General features: G+C 42.1%; 1 protein-coding gene across 4 annotated transcripts in view; it reads right to left on the bottom strand.

The window, feature by feature from the left end:
• The window catches only part of TNRC6C (trinucleotide repeat containing adaptor 6C), a 129,942-nt gene extending 113,976 nt beyond the window's left edge, over positions 1–15,966 (bottom strand). For all 4 annotated transcript variants that reach the window (XM_081220369.1, XM_081220371.1, XM_081220370.1 and 1 more), the window contains exon 1: positions 15,822–15,966. The gene's annotated coding sequence lies outside the window, so the exon portion shown is untranslated. The remainder of the gene's footprint in view (positions 1–15,821) is intronic.
• Positions 15,967–16,587: the final 621 nt, after the last annotated feature.

The following is a 16,587-nucleotide window of genomic DNA, read 5'->3' as shown; positions in this document are numbered from 1 at the left end:
GTGCAGTTTAGTATATGTGGGGGAAAATACCTTAATAAAGATGCCCAATAAATAACCTCATTAGGGGTATTAAGGTATCTGAATCTTTTGATATGTACTACCATTTTCACTGCCTACAGGTGTTTGTACTCATTTTCACTGCCACATTTTCACTAGCACCATATGAGTGGAAGATTTTCTTTTCTCATTCTCCTTAGGATTATATTTGAGCTTTGCCAACTGAATATGTCAAAAAAATTTTCTGGTTTCTCTAATTTGCTTTTCTTTGACTACTGGCAAGATAAATTTTTTAAATGTTTGATTACTAGTCTCTTTTATAAATTATCTTTTTCTTTGCTCATTTACCTATGTCAAAAGACATAAAGCTAGTGGGTTTTTTTTGGCAAGACCTGGGTTTGAACCCAGGACTGTCTGATCTTACGCAAGTCACACCACCTCTTTGGATCGCAGTTTTCTCCTCTATAAACCCCAAAGATCTGCAAATTTTAAATAGCTTAAATTAGTTAAGACTCATTCTTGGAAATGCAGCAGATATACAAGATATAATGCTGGTCACTAATCCATTAACACCTTGACTATAAAGAACATTAAATAGCAATGGTAATATACCCCCAAAATAAAACCAAAAAACCCCACAAATCACACAAAGAACAATTCTCATATTTTTAATAAAAAATAAGATGAAAATGTCTGATAATAAGTATATATATTTTAACATGCATCAAAGCCTTAAGATAGCATTTTTCCTTCTTAAAAAAAAAATGATGCACAGTAAATTTAGAGTTATACAGCCATAACCATAATCCAGTTTTCAAACAATTTCATTATCCACCAAAGATCCTTCATGCCAATCTCCATTCTCACCTTTAGCCCCACACAACCACTAACACACTTCTGGATCCCACAGATTTGCCCTTTTTGGAAATATCATGTAAATGAAATTTGGCTGCTTTCAGTTGGTACAATGTTTTTGAGATTCATCCACACTGTAACATGTATCCCAACTTCATTCTTCGTATTGCTGAATAATATTCCATTGTATGGATATCCATATGGATATCCACATTTCATTTACCCATTTACCAGTTGATGGTAGTTTGGATTACTTCCACTTATTGGCTATTATGAATAACTTTCATGTTCATGTTTTTGTGTGAAGATATGTTTTTACCTGTATTGGGTAGATATGTAGGAAAGGAACTACTGGATCATAGCTAAATTTATGTTTAACTTTTTAAGAAATTGCCAAACTGTTTTCCAAAGCTGCTGCACCAAGCAATTCCCACCAGCAATGGGTGAGGTTCCCCATTTCTTCAAGTCCTTGTTATTGCCTGTCCTTTTGATTGTAGCCATTCTAGTAGATATGAAGTGGATATGGCTTTAGTTTTCATTTCCTGAAATCTAATGATGTTGAGCATCTTATGTGCTCATTAGCTATTTGTATACCTTTTTTGGTGAATGTCTACTGAAATCCTTTGTCCATTTTTAACTGGGTATTTTGTCTTATTATTGGGTTACAAGAGTTGTTCTTTATATAATATGAAACAAGTCCTTTATCAGCTGTATGATTTGCAAATATTTTCTTCCAGTCTGTGGATTGTCTTTTCATGTTCTTAATGGTATCTTTTGAAGCACAATATTTTTAATTTTGATAAAGTCCACTTTATAAACTTTTTTCTTTTTGGATCATGCTTTTGGTGTTTTATCTATGAACTCTTTGTCTAACCAAAAGTCTTGAAGATTTTCTCCTGCACTTTTTCTAACGGTTTTATAGTTTCAGTTTTTACATTTAAGTCTATGATCCACTCTGAGTTCATTTTTGCATATGGTGTGAGGTCTAAATCACCTTTTTTTTTTGTTTTTTGCATATGGACAGCCAACCAACTGTCCTAGAACATTTATTCAAATGACTATCCTTTCTCCACTGAACTGCCTTGGCACCGTTGTCAAAAATCAGTTCACCAGGGCTTCCCTGGTGGCGCAGTGGTTGAGAGTCCGCCTGCTGATGCAGGGGACACGGGTTCGTGCCCCGATCCGGGAAGATCCCACATGCCGCGGAGCGGCTGGGCCCGTGAGCCATGGCCGCTGAGCCTGCGCATCCGGAGCCTGTGCTCTGCAACGGGAGAGGCCACAGCAGTGAGAAGCCCGCGTAATGCAAAAAAAAAAAAAAAAAAAAATCAGTTCACCATAAAGATAAAGGTTTATTTCTGAACACTCAATTCTGCTCCATTTGTCTATATGTCTGTCCATGTGCCAGTAGCACGGTCTTAACTGCTTTAGCTTTATAGTATATTCTTTTTGTTTATTTGTTTTGGCCACACCACACCGCATGTGGGATCTTAGTGTCCAGACCAGGGATCGAACCCATGCCCCCTGCAGTGGAAGCACCAAGTCTTAACCACTGGACCGCCAGGGAGTCCCCCTATAGTATATATATTTAAAAAAAATTTTTTTTGTGGTACACGGGCCTCTCACTGTTGTGGCCTCTCCCGTTGCGGAGCACAGGCTCCGGACGCACAGGCTCAGCGGCCATGGCTCACGGGATCCTCCCAGACCGGGGCACGAACCCGTGTCCCCTGCATCGCGCGACTCTCAACCACTACGTCACCAGGGAAGCCCCTATAGTATATTCTTAAATTGGAAATTTTAAGACCTTCCTTTGTTTTCTGCCAAAATGATTTTGGCCATTCTAAGTCTTTTGCATTCTCATGTAAATTTTAGAAGCAGCTTGTCAATTTCTGCAAAAAAGAAGCCTTCTGTGATTTTGATGGGAACTGCATTCAATTTATAGATCAATTTAGGGAGAACTGCTATATTAACATCATTGTGTCTTCCCATCCATGAACACAGACTGTTTCTCCAGTCATTTGGATCTTCTTTAATTTCTCTCAGCCATGTTTTTCAGTTTTCTGTGTCCAAGTCTTCCACTTCTTTTGTCAAATTTATTCTCAAGTATTTAATTCTTTTTGATGCCACAGTGAAATTGTTCTCTTAATTTCGTTTTCAAATTGCTTGCTAGTATATACAGAAGTACAAATGATTTTCGTATACTGATCTTGTATTCTGTGACCTTGCTGAACTTGTTTACTAGTTCTAGTAGCTGTGTGTGTGTGTGTGTGTGTGTGTGTAAGAATTCCTTAGGGTTTTCTACATACAGAATCATGCCAAAGTTTTACTTCTTCCTTTCCAATAAATGCCTTTTTTTTTTTTTAACCTGATTGCTCAGGCTAGAATCTCCAGTACAATGTTGAGTAGAAGTGAGGAGAATGGACATTCTTGTCTTGTTCCCAATTTTAGGGAGAAGGCATTTAGTTGCTCACCCTCAAATATGAGTTAACTCCTTGTGTTTTGTATGTTTTTCCTATACACCCTTTATCAAGTTGAAGAAGTTCTCTTTACCTGATTTGCTGAGAGGTTTTTTTGTTTTTTTTTAAATCATGCATGGAAGCTGAATTTTGTCAAATGCTTTTTCAGCATCTATTGCGACGACCATGTGGTTTTGTCTTTGATTTTATCAATATGGTGGTACGACATTAAGTGATTTTAGGATGTTAACCCAAACTTTCAGTCCTAGGATAAATCCCATTTGGTCATAAACCTTTTTATATGTTGCTGGACTTGGCTTCCTAATATTAGACTGAAGATTTTTGTGTTTACATTGATGAGAGATATTGGGCTGTAGTTTAATTTTTTTATGATGTCTTTGGCTTTGTTATCATGGCAATACTGGCCTCAGAATCAGGTGGGAAGTGTTTCTTCCTCCTGTATTTTATGGAAATGTTTGTGAAGGCTGCGTAGTAGTCCTTTTTATGTCGACAGAATTTATCAGTGAAGCCAAGATGACCTGGGCTCTTCTTTGTGCCAAACTGTTAATTACTAATTCAGTTTCTTCACTTGTTAGATGTCCATTCAGACTTTTCATTCTTCTTGAGTCAGTTTTGGTAATTTGTCTATTTCTAGAATTTTGTCCATTTCATCTATGGTGTCTAATTTGTCTGCACAAAGTGATCCAGAGTATCTACTTAATTTCTGTAAGATCAGTTCTCAAGTTCCCTCTTCATTCTTGATTTTGGTACTTTGTATCTTCTCTCTTTTTCTTGGTCAATCTAGCTACAGGTTTCCCAATTTAGTTGATATTTTCAATTAACCAGGTTTTGGTTTTAGTGATCTTTTCTACTGTTTTCTATTTCATTGACTTCACTCTAATCTTTATTTCCTTCTTTTTGCTCGCTATGGGTGTAGTTTGTTCTTCAGTTCCTGGAATCATAAGGTAGAAGCTTAAATTATTGCTTTGAGATCTTTCTCTTTTTCTAATATAGACATTTAAAGCTATAAATTTCCCTCTTAGTACAGCTTAGCTGCATCACATGAATTTTGATATGTTGTGTTTTCTTTTTTAAATTCAGTTCAAAGTATTTTCTGACTTTCCCTTGTGATCTCTTCTTTGACCCATGGACTACCTGGAAATCACCTGTTTAATGTCCTATGTACTGTACATGGAAAGAAAGAGGGGCCCAAGGAGGACTCCAAAGTTTGAGCCTGGAGCAACTAGAAGGATGTAAGCGCTCTTGAGTAAGACAGGGAGGAGTACAGGCAGAGTGGATGCGGGGGCAAGAGCGGAGTCAGGTCCTGACCCTGTGGGGTGGAAATGCTCACTAAACAGTCATGTGGAGATGTGGAGAAGGCAACTAGCTATGCAAATACTGAGTCTTGGGAGCAACCCAGGCTGGCAAAACAAAACGTAGGTGTCTTCAGGGTATGTATGGTATTTAAAGTCACAGGACTGAATAAGGTCACCAAAGGCGTAAGTGTAGACAGAAAAGAGAAAGTTTACACAGTGAACTTAGAGACGGTTTCAGGGAAGAGACTGGTGTTCTGTTAGGTATGTTAGGACATTTAGAATTTGATCTGGCAAGGACAAAGCCAATTCAAGCACTCTATAAAGCCATGGGTGCGAAACAAATGTCATCACATGATAACATCAAACCTGTGACTAATGGTGGCATTAATGATAACAAGATAATGATATCAAGAGACCCATGTCTCCAGGTAAATAGACATTTTACAATATAGTTTTATTAATGCCAGGCTTACTGCATATATATTTACTAAAATTATAATATCCTTAAATTATCCGTTACTAAAACAAGATCCTTACCCCCACACACACCTGTGTTTTTCTTTACCCATATGCCTCTCTACCATTCCCAGTCATTCAATATGTATCTCTTCTGAAAACTGTGACATGAAAGTAAACAAGCAAAACCATTATCCCTCCAACCAGAGAGCCAAAGGAAGAAACAAATGAGAAAATGCTTATTCCAAAGCAGGTATCTTAATCTCTTCACCTTGTTAGGGTTTACAACACTCATTCCTTCACACTCTCTGTGTTGAAGAACTGGAAGAAAGATACAATACAGAAGAAAAATGGGTCAAGTGAGGAAATTGCTTTCCAACTGAATGTGAGATTGAACAGGAAGTAGTAGGAAGTAGTTGAATTAGAAGACAGACAGTTATCATATACTGCGCATATATATCAAAGGCAGCTTACTTCTAGCTTACCCCATTAATAACTAAAGCATCCTAGTGTCAAGGTGACACAGATTTTTATTAAAATGCCTTACTTTTTATAATCTGAATCAAAACTAGAATTCCTTTAAGCAGGCTTAAAATTTTCAGTAATGATAAATTTCAAACAATGTTTTAAGAAAAACCTGCTGCTGTGGCAGAAAAAAAAAGGAATCCAGAAGATCTCAGGAGATCTATGTTTGTCTCACAGACACACTCCTGCCTCAGCTGCATTCTGGATGCCAGAGTTAGAAATCAGGGAGAAAAAAAGAATTCACTATCAGGTTTTTCCAAGAGAAATAACGTTTCTTATAAACACATCAAAGTTAGTTTTCTTTCAATGTACTTTTAGAGCCCGAAATGATACTACTGATATTAGGGCTATGAACCCATTAGACACAGGTAATTTATGTTAACATTTGATAAATTTTTAAAATTAAAAGAAGCCAAATGCCACACATCAAATTTGGGGCCCCAAGCCATGCTGCGCAGCATGCAGGATCTTAGTTCCCCAACCAGGGATGGAACCTGTGCCCCCTGCAGTGGAAGTGAGGAATCCTAACCACTGGACTGCCAGGGAAGTCCTGATCTCTTATATCTTTAATGGTAATAAAAATCACTCTGTCCATCTGAATGAGGGGGAACAACTGAACAGCCAGGAGCACAGTCCCAGCAATCAGGGAGCCTTGACCTCTCTGAGGTGCCCTGGTTTCCACATCTGGTGATGAGAATAAAGTAGGTAATGTATTAAGTGCCCTGTACTTGGCACACAACAAGCACTCAAAAAACTATAGCTATTATGAAGTCTGGAATCCATTCTTCAGTTGTGGTTTTATATCTTCAGAGCAAATAGGCTTAGCAGAACAACAACACATCGAAAGGAAAGAAAGCACACTGTTCATCCTATTGCCTCAAGATAAGCCTTTACTCCCATCTCTGAAGTACAAAGTTTCAGGAGAGAGAAAAAAAAAAAAACCAACCCTAAAAACATGAAAAGAGCAAATGAAAAAAGCGGAGGGGGAGGGTTACAGGAAAGACAAATAAAAGGCAAGAAAAACTTGTGAGTAATCCTAAAGGCTGAATTCTGAAATCAATGTCCACTAATTTGAGATTTAGTTGGAAGACCACAAGCTAAAGAGAAAACCCCATGTTCTTAGGCCGTGGGATCTACATATTCAAAATTCTGCCATCAACGGCTAATTAGGCATATGTGTAAACTAATTAACCACATTTAATAACTGTGCTAAAAGAGTACTTAAATTATAGTTAACATAAATTGATTTTAAGAAAAAGAATTTTGACAACATCCTTTTAAAATTCGATCTGATTTCCAGAGTCCCCCTAGAGGAGTATAGAAAAATACATTTAATATATGCTAACCAGACATTGTGGATTGGCCAGAATGATCCTATTAGTTATAACACTGATTTTTCCAATGGCTCGTATCTAATGATAGTCACCTGATCTGTGAAAGGCAAACCAGGAATTATACCTAAAGTTCAAATGTCCTTAAGAAATGTCACATATTACTTCTTTACAATTTGGTTGGTGGCACTTACTGCAATGACCAGAGGCCTGAAAAGAGAACTGCCCATTCCTACAGGTACCCACAGAAAACACGGTGCAAGGCATTCCACCAAGGACTGTTAAGATGGACTCATCGCATAACTCTCCTCACACCTGCAGGTGCATCCTGTGCTCCCATGCTGGGCTGACTAGCTGAAAATATGGTGGGTCACTATCCTAAAAAGACTAAAAAAAAAAAAAAAAAAGCAGACGAAAAGTAGTCATTATCAATCTCTTCCCTTCCCCCTATGATCATTTGTGGAAGCAAGATCTCTGAAGAAACAAATGACTCAAAATTGAAATTTTTTAACCTTAGTATCCACAAAATACTGTAGATACTACAAAGACAAAAACATTATTATCCCTGCTATCAAGGAACTCAAAACCTAATAGAGAAATGATGATGATAATTAAGGCTTTTTCTGTAAGTGGCTATGCTGGGGTTTAGAGTCCAAAATGAACAGGGAGAATAAATAGTGCTCACCAATTAAATGCAAAACCATAATACATACAAAGGTACAACAGTGGCTAAAGTTCTTATTCATTACCTGAGTGTGGCAAATAAATAATATTTTGTCTGTTTTAAAGCTTCCCCACCCCATTCTAGAGGAGTAAAAAAAGAAAAAAGTCTATTTTGTTGCTTTTTTTCTTTGTTAATAAAGAACATATTATCACTTCTAATAAACTCACCTAACTTAAAAAGTTCTAGTAACTTCAACACAGCCACCAAGAACACTGGTATACTACTTACATTATAATCTGATCTCATATTTTCTGGAAATATTTAAGATTTGTTTTCACCCTTTCTTTTGTCAATATTCCATATCCATAAAGTTTACAATATTATCTGGGACTGTTATATAAAGTCTGAGTTAAGATTTTTTTTTTTACAGGGATGGTACTAAGAAAATTCAATTTCGTTGAGAGTACTCACCATAATTAACAGCAGAGCCCTATTATTACATGGCTCAGTACATACTGGGATTTATGCCTGTGAGTCAAATCTCCACCCCAGAACCTCAAACAATAAACTCTCCTAAAACTGCTATATTATGTGCCATCTTTCCCCGATCAGCGTTTTAAAAGGACTCACTTATGTATTTAATCAAACAGTTTAACATTAGCTTCTTTATTTACTTAACTTAAAGCCTCTCTGGAACATCCCAGACAGAGCAGCGAGCACTGTGTGTCTGACCTCTTAGAATTCTTTCTTTCCAACAGCCCACACCAATCATTCGGTATTGTTTTGTCCTGCTGATTTTTCCTAACACCGTTTCAGTGTGCTCCTACCATTACGCTTGTCCAAGCTCCCATCGCCTGACACAGACAACCACAACAGCCATGGTTTTCATGCTTCCGATCTCCCCTCCAACCATCCACTGTATATCAGCTCCATGCAAGTTTCTAATCTACCACTTGGTTCAATGTCATGCCCATCAACAACCATCAAAAGTTCCTAAACAGCCAAAGAATGGAGATTCTACCCATATAGCCCCTTCTAAACCTTATTGCCAACATGAAAACTCCACTTACAGCTAGGTCTTGGTGTTCACTTATTCAATAAAAATACTGAGTTCCAGCTGCTATGGTTAGGTACTTGCCAAAATGTTCCCCAAACATGGTTTGCCCATTTGTCTCCTTGTAGAATATCCCTTCCATCCAGCCAAATGCTATCTATCAATCTTCCAGGGCCCATTTCAAGTGAAGTTCTGCCTGACCACTGTGACCCATGGGTCCCCTCCCTCTTTCGAATGACTGGGCACTCTCTTTTCATATTCCCAAGTCTGTTCCACTGAACTACACTACAAGGTAGTACTGAAGGGAAAACAGTGTTTGGTGGTCACATAAGTCTGGGAAAGGCTGACTGGGCTAACGAAGGTAAACGTTTCTTCTGCTGCTGGACTTCTCTAAGCATCCCACGTGCTAACATGCAGCTTCAAGAGGGGAGATGTGGAACATGGTTGTATAATTATATACCAACGTGGATTGCTGTGAACTTAAGGAAGCTTCACGACATTTAATTCGTATCTCAGTTTTTTGCTTTGTTTGTTTTTACTTGTTTGGTGCCTGTCTCCCTCACTAAGGACACCTCATGGAGGGCAGAGAGAGGTCAATCTTCACTGTGGCTACTGAACACAGAAGGTATTAAATTTTTGTAGAGTGAAGGAAGGAACGACATGACCAGGCTTGGGCTTTAGAAAGTGGCTCAGACTCTGGCATCAGAGGACCTAGACACATTATTAAGGCTCTAACTTCGGGCAAACTATTCAACTTCCATCAGCCTCAGCTTCCCAATCTAGAAAATGAACACAATATACTACCTACCTTACAAGCTGCTGCTGAGGAATGGAAAACATACATAAAGTGCATCGGTGGGACACAGACCAGAAGAAGAGAGACTAATTAAAAACGTATTCAGGGCTTCCCTGGTGGTGCAGTGGTTAACAGTCCGTCTGCTAATGCAGGGAACACAGGTTTGTGCCCCAGTCTGGGAAGATCCCACATGCCGCGGAGCGGCTGGGCCCGTGAGCCATGCCCGATGAGCCTGCGCGTCCGGAGCCTGTGCTCCGCAAGGGGAGAGGCCACAACAGTGAGAGGCCCGCGTATCGCCAAAAAAAAGAAAAAAACGTATTCAAATAATCCAAGCTATTTATCCATGTGTGAGGGCTTTGAAGTGGACTGTCTGAGTGTAAATTCTGGCTTCACTTCCTACAAGCTGTAGGATCTTTTATTTCCTTCTCTGTCCTCCCTTTCCTCCTTTGTAAAATAGAATTAAAGCAACCATTTTCTGGGAGTGTTGTGAGGATTAAGTAAGAGAGTAACGCTCACGTCCTTGGCACACTATCACACAGTAGATGCTCAAATGTTAGCTGTACCTATTTGAAGATTATTTTTATTTTTATTTATTTTTATTTTATTTTTTTTATTTTTTTGCAGTACGCGGGCCTCTCACTGTCGTGGCCTCTCCCGTTGCGGAGCACAGGCTCCGGACGCGCAGGCTCAGCGGCCATGGCTCACGGGCCCAGCCGCTCCGTGGCATGTGGGATCTTCCCGGACTGGGGCACGAACCCGTGTCCCCTGCATTGGCAGGCGGACTCTCAACCACTGCGCCACCAGGGAAGCCCCGAAGATTATTTTTAAACTGAGATCTGGCGACCTGAGAGGATGCTTCCTAACCCCCCAACACGCACGCACAATTCTCCACTGTCCTCAGTGACTCAAATGTACTTGCTTCCACACAGCCAACACCTGCTTCCCTCACCTACCCTCAAAACCTCATTTAAAACATCAGCCTCCTGAAGAATAAAGCCTATTGCTGTAAATTCCCTTCCTACACACTTTCCCCTCCCCCTGTGCATTTCATATACAGTGTGAGAAAACATAATGTAATCAAAGGAGTAATTCTACCCCACCCCCCCAATTCCTGATGTTAACATCTTTTCACAGCCCCAATGGTTGGGAAGGTGATAAGTTTTGCCTCTGCTGCCATTTCCCAGCTTCAGACCTTAACTTTAATTCCTGGTTGCTATCTTAAGTTATTCGTTTATTAAAAGAAAAATTAAAAACAAATTATCTTTGGTAATAAAAATAAACAATGCTTTTGCCAGACTCAACCCAAGCAACTGATTTTAGTTGTGAGAAATCTTATCCTTAATAAGCTAGACTGTACACATAAAATGAATCTGGCAAAACACATACGCCCAATAACCACCTCGGCACTAACCACGTTTGGCACTAGCCAGCCTGTGTGTTAGTAAAAGACTCAGCCACAGACAGGGGTTATCCCGCTGCTAAGAATAATTTGACTTGATGTTGTGATATTGTAGGTTTGCACTTCAGGCCTTCAGAGGAAGGGCATTACGAAATAGAACAGTGTAATAATTTCTAAAACATTCTAAAGAAGGAAAACAGAGAAGGTCTTTAGACTGAAGAAAAAAAGCTGTTCAGGTGTTTGTATTCTAGAGGAGCATAGGGGATCATCTGGATTTATACAAGTAGATGGGTGTTCACAGAAAATGCTGTAACCTTATAACAAAGATGAGCTGACATGTCTGCACACTCTTCCATTTTCATATTTTTGTACAAAAAATTTTTTTAATTTTGTGTCAAAAAAGGTTTATGAAAAAAAAAAAGGTTTATGAGGAAGTAAAGTGGGATCTAGGCCACATGGGACCTATCTAGCCCATAGGCTCTCTTCTCTGGAGGACAGACTCCAGAGAATTCTCTCCTTTGGGCCCAGTGGCCAGGTGATGTGTCTTCAGGTAGGTAATTCCCCAACAGGATAGTAATGCAGCAAAGAGGCAAACAAGGAGAGGGAGACCCTGAGACAGACAACCCGCTGCTCATTTCCCACAGCAAATGTTGAAATCCACTGGCCTAGAAGAGACATATTTCAGAAGCTGTATTCTTGCCTACCCTTAACTATTACTACATCTTAGAAAACCAAAGTCCCAATGCGGAGCTGGAACTCAGAGAGCCACACAGAATATTAAGAGTTCAAAATAGGAGTGAACGCTCCTTTCCCAAGGCCATTCCTTCTGTTGTGGTTTGCAGCCATGGAGGGCTCAGGAGGGTGCGAACAACTATCTGTGCTACAGCAGGGATGTTTTATGGCTGGATGCCCAGATTGTCTAGCTCTGCACACAGCTCTATAGTCTTTGAGGGCTACAGAGGAAGAAGGCATTCTTAACAAACAGCTCTCCATCCCTGCAATAGCTTCTTCATTCTCTGAAAGCATGTGTGGCCAAGAAAAGAATTCATTTTTAGTAAAACTCCAAAAATAGCACAAAGGGTATGAATTTTCACCATGTTTTTAACAAGGAAATCCTTGTCACATTCCAGTTGGAGAATTGAAAAATAACTATTTTACTTTTTATTAAATAAGTTACAGTTCAAATACATAATTTGCACAAGAGAAAAGTTACGGGATTATTTTAATCAAGTTATTCAAACAAGTTCACTGGGCAAGGAGTACACATTTTTTGGTTTCAATGTCACACATACGTTCTCTATGTAAGCTTTTATAGTTATTTCTGACAACAAGGAGTCTTTATATTTTTAAGTAATATATTCCTGAAGAGTTGTGTATAAGTTGAATGTTTATGATTGAAAACATCTTAAAGCTTATTGTATATTATTTTGCAAAGTAAAGAATGTTCTCCTCATGAACGCACAATTATTTAAAAGCTAATTTGATCTACTCAATACTCTGTAATGACCTATATGGGAAAAGAATCTAAGAGTGGAGATACATATATAGATATATATAGATAGACAGATAGATAGATATATACACACACACACACATATATGTATATATAACTGATTCACTTTGCTGTGCAGCAGAAACTAACACAACACTGTAAATCAAGTATACTCCAATAAAAATTTTAAAAATAATAAAAGCTAATTTGTAAAAATGGAGATAGTCATGATCAGACTGGCTTAAAGAAAGAAAATCTGTAAAATGTCCTAAAGAAAAAAAAAAGGCCAGTTCTCACTTGATACTCTGCTCCCTCTACTTAAATCTATGACACCTTCAAACAAAATTATTCAGATGTTAACTGTCTTAATTAAGCAAATAAAATCCAGCCACCTTCACCGTGAAGCCAGTTATCATACAAAATAGAACACGACGCCAATACTCTTTGAAAAGATTTCCTTACAGCTCATCTAATAAATAAATAAATAAATAAATAAATAAATAAATAAATAAAACATCAGAAGAGCCTCTGAAATAAAGCTGGAATAAAAGGTAAAAACCCACCTGATTGTCTCAAAATCAGGAGTAAGAAGCCAAAACAGTTTTAATCACAGAACAAGAAAAGCAAAACAAACAGACAAAAACAGAGTTACCTGGTTCTTGCCCACTTACAGCTCTGCAGGCACTGCCTCCTCAGGGCTCCACCTCCTGCTTCCTCAGCCTACCCTCGTTCCAAGGCTTTCTATAGTCTGTCCCTTGTCATATTCCCTTGCTACCTCTCCATCTCTCATGCTTTCCACACAGGCTTCAGTTGCTCTGGCTAAGTAATCTTTGCTTGCTCCATCCCCAAATCTTAACTAACTCATATGCTATTCTGATATGTGGAACAGCCTCAGAGTTCACAGCCAATCTATTCTCTTTCTTACAAAATCTTCTCAGATATCACCTTTACACAATAAACCCTGACTGAGAGGTTCATATCATGGAAAACATAAGCATGCAATCTCATGGATCTAATTCCTACTGGGGAAGGCCAAAAATACACCCCATAAAACAGTCTTTAAAATGGCTCTAAGCCTTAAAATGTTAAGTTGTTAAAGAAGTTATACGATGTCAAAGACATTCTATATGCTCAAATCAAATAATAGAGAAATAGACTTTCACTAGTACTCTCTCTTTTTTTAAATTTAAAATTAGCATCACTTTCTTGAGTCAAGCAATAGTAAGTTTACATTCAGGACCTTATCACCCCCACTTGGAGTTTGGGAAGTAATGCAAACAACCCATTCTCAGCCAGTACTGTAGGAATTTTATCTTCCATTTCTTTCCAACTGAAAGCTCTCTTCACTAAGGAAAAAGGCTGCCGCCTTTCCAGCCCTGACCTCCTCCTCCTCCAGCTTGGTTTTGGAAGTGAGCCAGATGACAGCATTTGGAAAAGCACAACTTTATCTCCGTAAAGCCGGCTGTTTAACAAAAAGGTGGTGGTGGTGAGAAATACTGTAATTTAAAGTTTCCTGTATTCCCCCCATGGTTTAGTTATATTTAATCATTGAGAGTCAAATGAAACAATTTGCTCCACGTTCCCTCAGAATCAGCACTCTAAGGCAACTATTTGTTCCAAAATTCCTGAGCCAACTAAGTATAAACATAAACCTGTTACAAAATAATCTCTGTCAAAGTGTTAAAACATATGCCACTTGAAAAAGAGCAACAATAAACAATGTGAGGAGGAAAACCTAAAATCAACTTTGACGTGTACCCAGGCTACTACTAAAATTTTTAAATGCCAGAATCCAAAATGAAGTAGTTAGGATTAAGTCTCATGACAGCCTCAGTGTCAACTTTATTTAATTTCATACCTTAATAGTAAATCAGAGGTACCAGACAGTAAGGTCTTTGATTTGGACAAGAAGTATGAAAGACTTAGAACAAAGTAACAACTATTCAGACGATTATCATCTGTGAACACCAATAATAATATTAATTCGGATAATACAACTGGGTTAGTCATTTTGAAAACCTCATTTTGCATCATTTCCCCCAACAAAGCATCCTAGGAGTGCCACACTGAAAGGTGTTCAAAGACCTTCACCACCTTCCGTGGTTCTGGAATAATGTAAATTTCTTCAAGGTGCCCTCTGCCAACCAAGTTCATCTGGCCTGGGGCTAAGTTTTATCCTTTATTCCTTCTTGTAGTATTGAAGGAAGTCTGGAATCTATGCGTAGAATTGTCGCACCCCCTACACATTTCAAACTGGCCACCACTGTCTTCGAAGATCACTCAAGCCGCATTTCCAGTGCCTCAACTCATCCCCATAGTTACACAATTCTAAATGTAGGAAACAACTTGCATAAAATAAGCCTCCTGCGGGGTCAAATTACGTTCAGAGACGTAGCAGCCTCTACACAGTGATCATCAAACTGACCACCTACACCGCAGCACATCCACGTGAACACCGGATACAGGAGAAAACCCGAACCTCAGCAACACAATGGATTAAACCAGCCAGACGCCTCCAACTTGCAACTCCTTAAAGACGCTTAAGTTGGACAACTACAGAGCACCATTTTGAGTTCAGAATCTGCAGTTCATGCCTAGACATAACCGAGCAGACCACTCAAATGGAGGTTCAATCTGACAGAGGCAAAGGTTCGAGACAGTTGCACTCATTTTGCACAAAATGCCTGAGGCTGTCGAGCGTCTTACACCGCAAGAGGTGCAGCCAGGATCTGCGGCTCCTCCTCCCCCGCCCCGCGACGTGGAGGCAGCAATCCTGCATCTTCCGTGAGATTCCCAAAGCTGCGTGTAACCTGCAAGCGAAAGGTTCTCCACCGAGTTGACGCGCAGGGAACCCTTGTATCCGCATCTGCACATTTAATAGGCACGAATCTATTAATGAATCCTATCCACCAGGCAAAGGTGCAGACGAGGCGTCGCTCGAGCGGGGGTGGCCCCGAGGCGCTCGGGTTCCGCGCTCCGAGAGCGGGGCAACTGCGGGTCGGCTCCCGTCCCCCGTGCGCATCGTCCTGCAGCCTGCAGAGCGGCGAGCAGCCCACCTGATTCCAGACCCGTGGGAGGCCGAGGGGCTCCTCCACGCTCGCCTAGGCACGCCCGCGCCTGCTCTTCCCCAAACAACGGCGCGGGAGGCCCCACACCGAAAACGCTTGGGTTCATGCATGCCATCAGAAATGCAAAGCCCGCGGGTGACTGCTCAGGGGAGCCAATTCCACCAACCGCATCGTTTCCAGACACCACACACGCAACCGCCGTGTGGCCGCGCCGACCGTGCCGATCGCGCAGAGCACCGCGAGCCTCTCTCCCCGCGCGCGCCCGCACCCGGCCCCGCGCAGCAGGCAGCTCCTCCCGCCGCCCTGCGCCGCTCACCCTTCCCGCCGGGACCCGCGACCCCTCGCGCTCCGGGCCCGGCCGAACAAAGGCGACGCCAACAGCTCCGCCGGCTGCGGCGGCTCGGCCCGCGCTCACCTGGGATCCGTCCCCGGCGGCGGCGGCGGCTCCTCGGCGGGGCTCTGGCGGCGCGGGCCTGGCGGCGGCGGCGGCGGCAAAAACGACTCGGGCAGCCGCCCCGGGGCCTGCGGGGCGCTCGGGCGGCGGGGGCCCGCTCAGCGCCGGCGCCGCGGGCTCAGGTCCCGGCGCGAGCGGCGGCGGCGGCGCGGGCGGGTGGGCGGCGACGCGTCCCAGCGGGTCCAGGTCCGGCCCCGGCGACGCCGCGACGCGCCCTCCTCCTCGCACCAGCAGGCGGGACGGCAGCTCCGGCGCGGCCCGGGATCCGAGGCGGCGGCGGCTGCGCTCAGCGCTCTGCTTTCGGCCGGCTCCGCTCCCTCCGCCTCCGGCTCGGGCGGGCCCGCGGCGGCGGCGACAGGAGCGCGGCAGGAGCAGGGGCGGCCCTGTCAGGGGCGGTGGGAGCAGCCGGGGCGGCGCTCAGGGCTGCGGGGCGGCAGGGCCGGCGGCGGCGGCTGCGGCTCCCGGGGCCGTCGCGCTGAGGTGCGGAGCTGCCACCGCGGCCATCTTGTTGCTCTGACAAGAACCCCCCCTCCCCCCGCTCCAGCCAGACGGGGCGCTCGCGCCCCCTACCCCGCCCCGCCTTGGCCTCCAACAGGAAGTCGTCCCGGCTCCTGGCACGTGACTCCACCGTATCTGCATACCGGAGGGCCAACTGGCCAATCGGCACTCTAAACCCGAGCTCCGCCCCCGCGCGCCCCTCCCCGGCCCATTGGCTACTTCCAGCTAA

Source organism: Mesoplodon bidens (assembly GCF_964165515.1).
Source record: "Mesoplodon bidens genome assembly, chromosome: 19".
Taxonomy (NCBI): Eukaryota; Metazoa; Chordata; class Mammalia; order Artiodactyla; family Ziphiidae; genus Mesoplodon; species Mesoplodon bidens.
The sequence above is the reverse complement of the archived record's forward strand: the minus strand, read 5'-3'. Positions and strand labels throughout refer to the sequence as shown.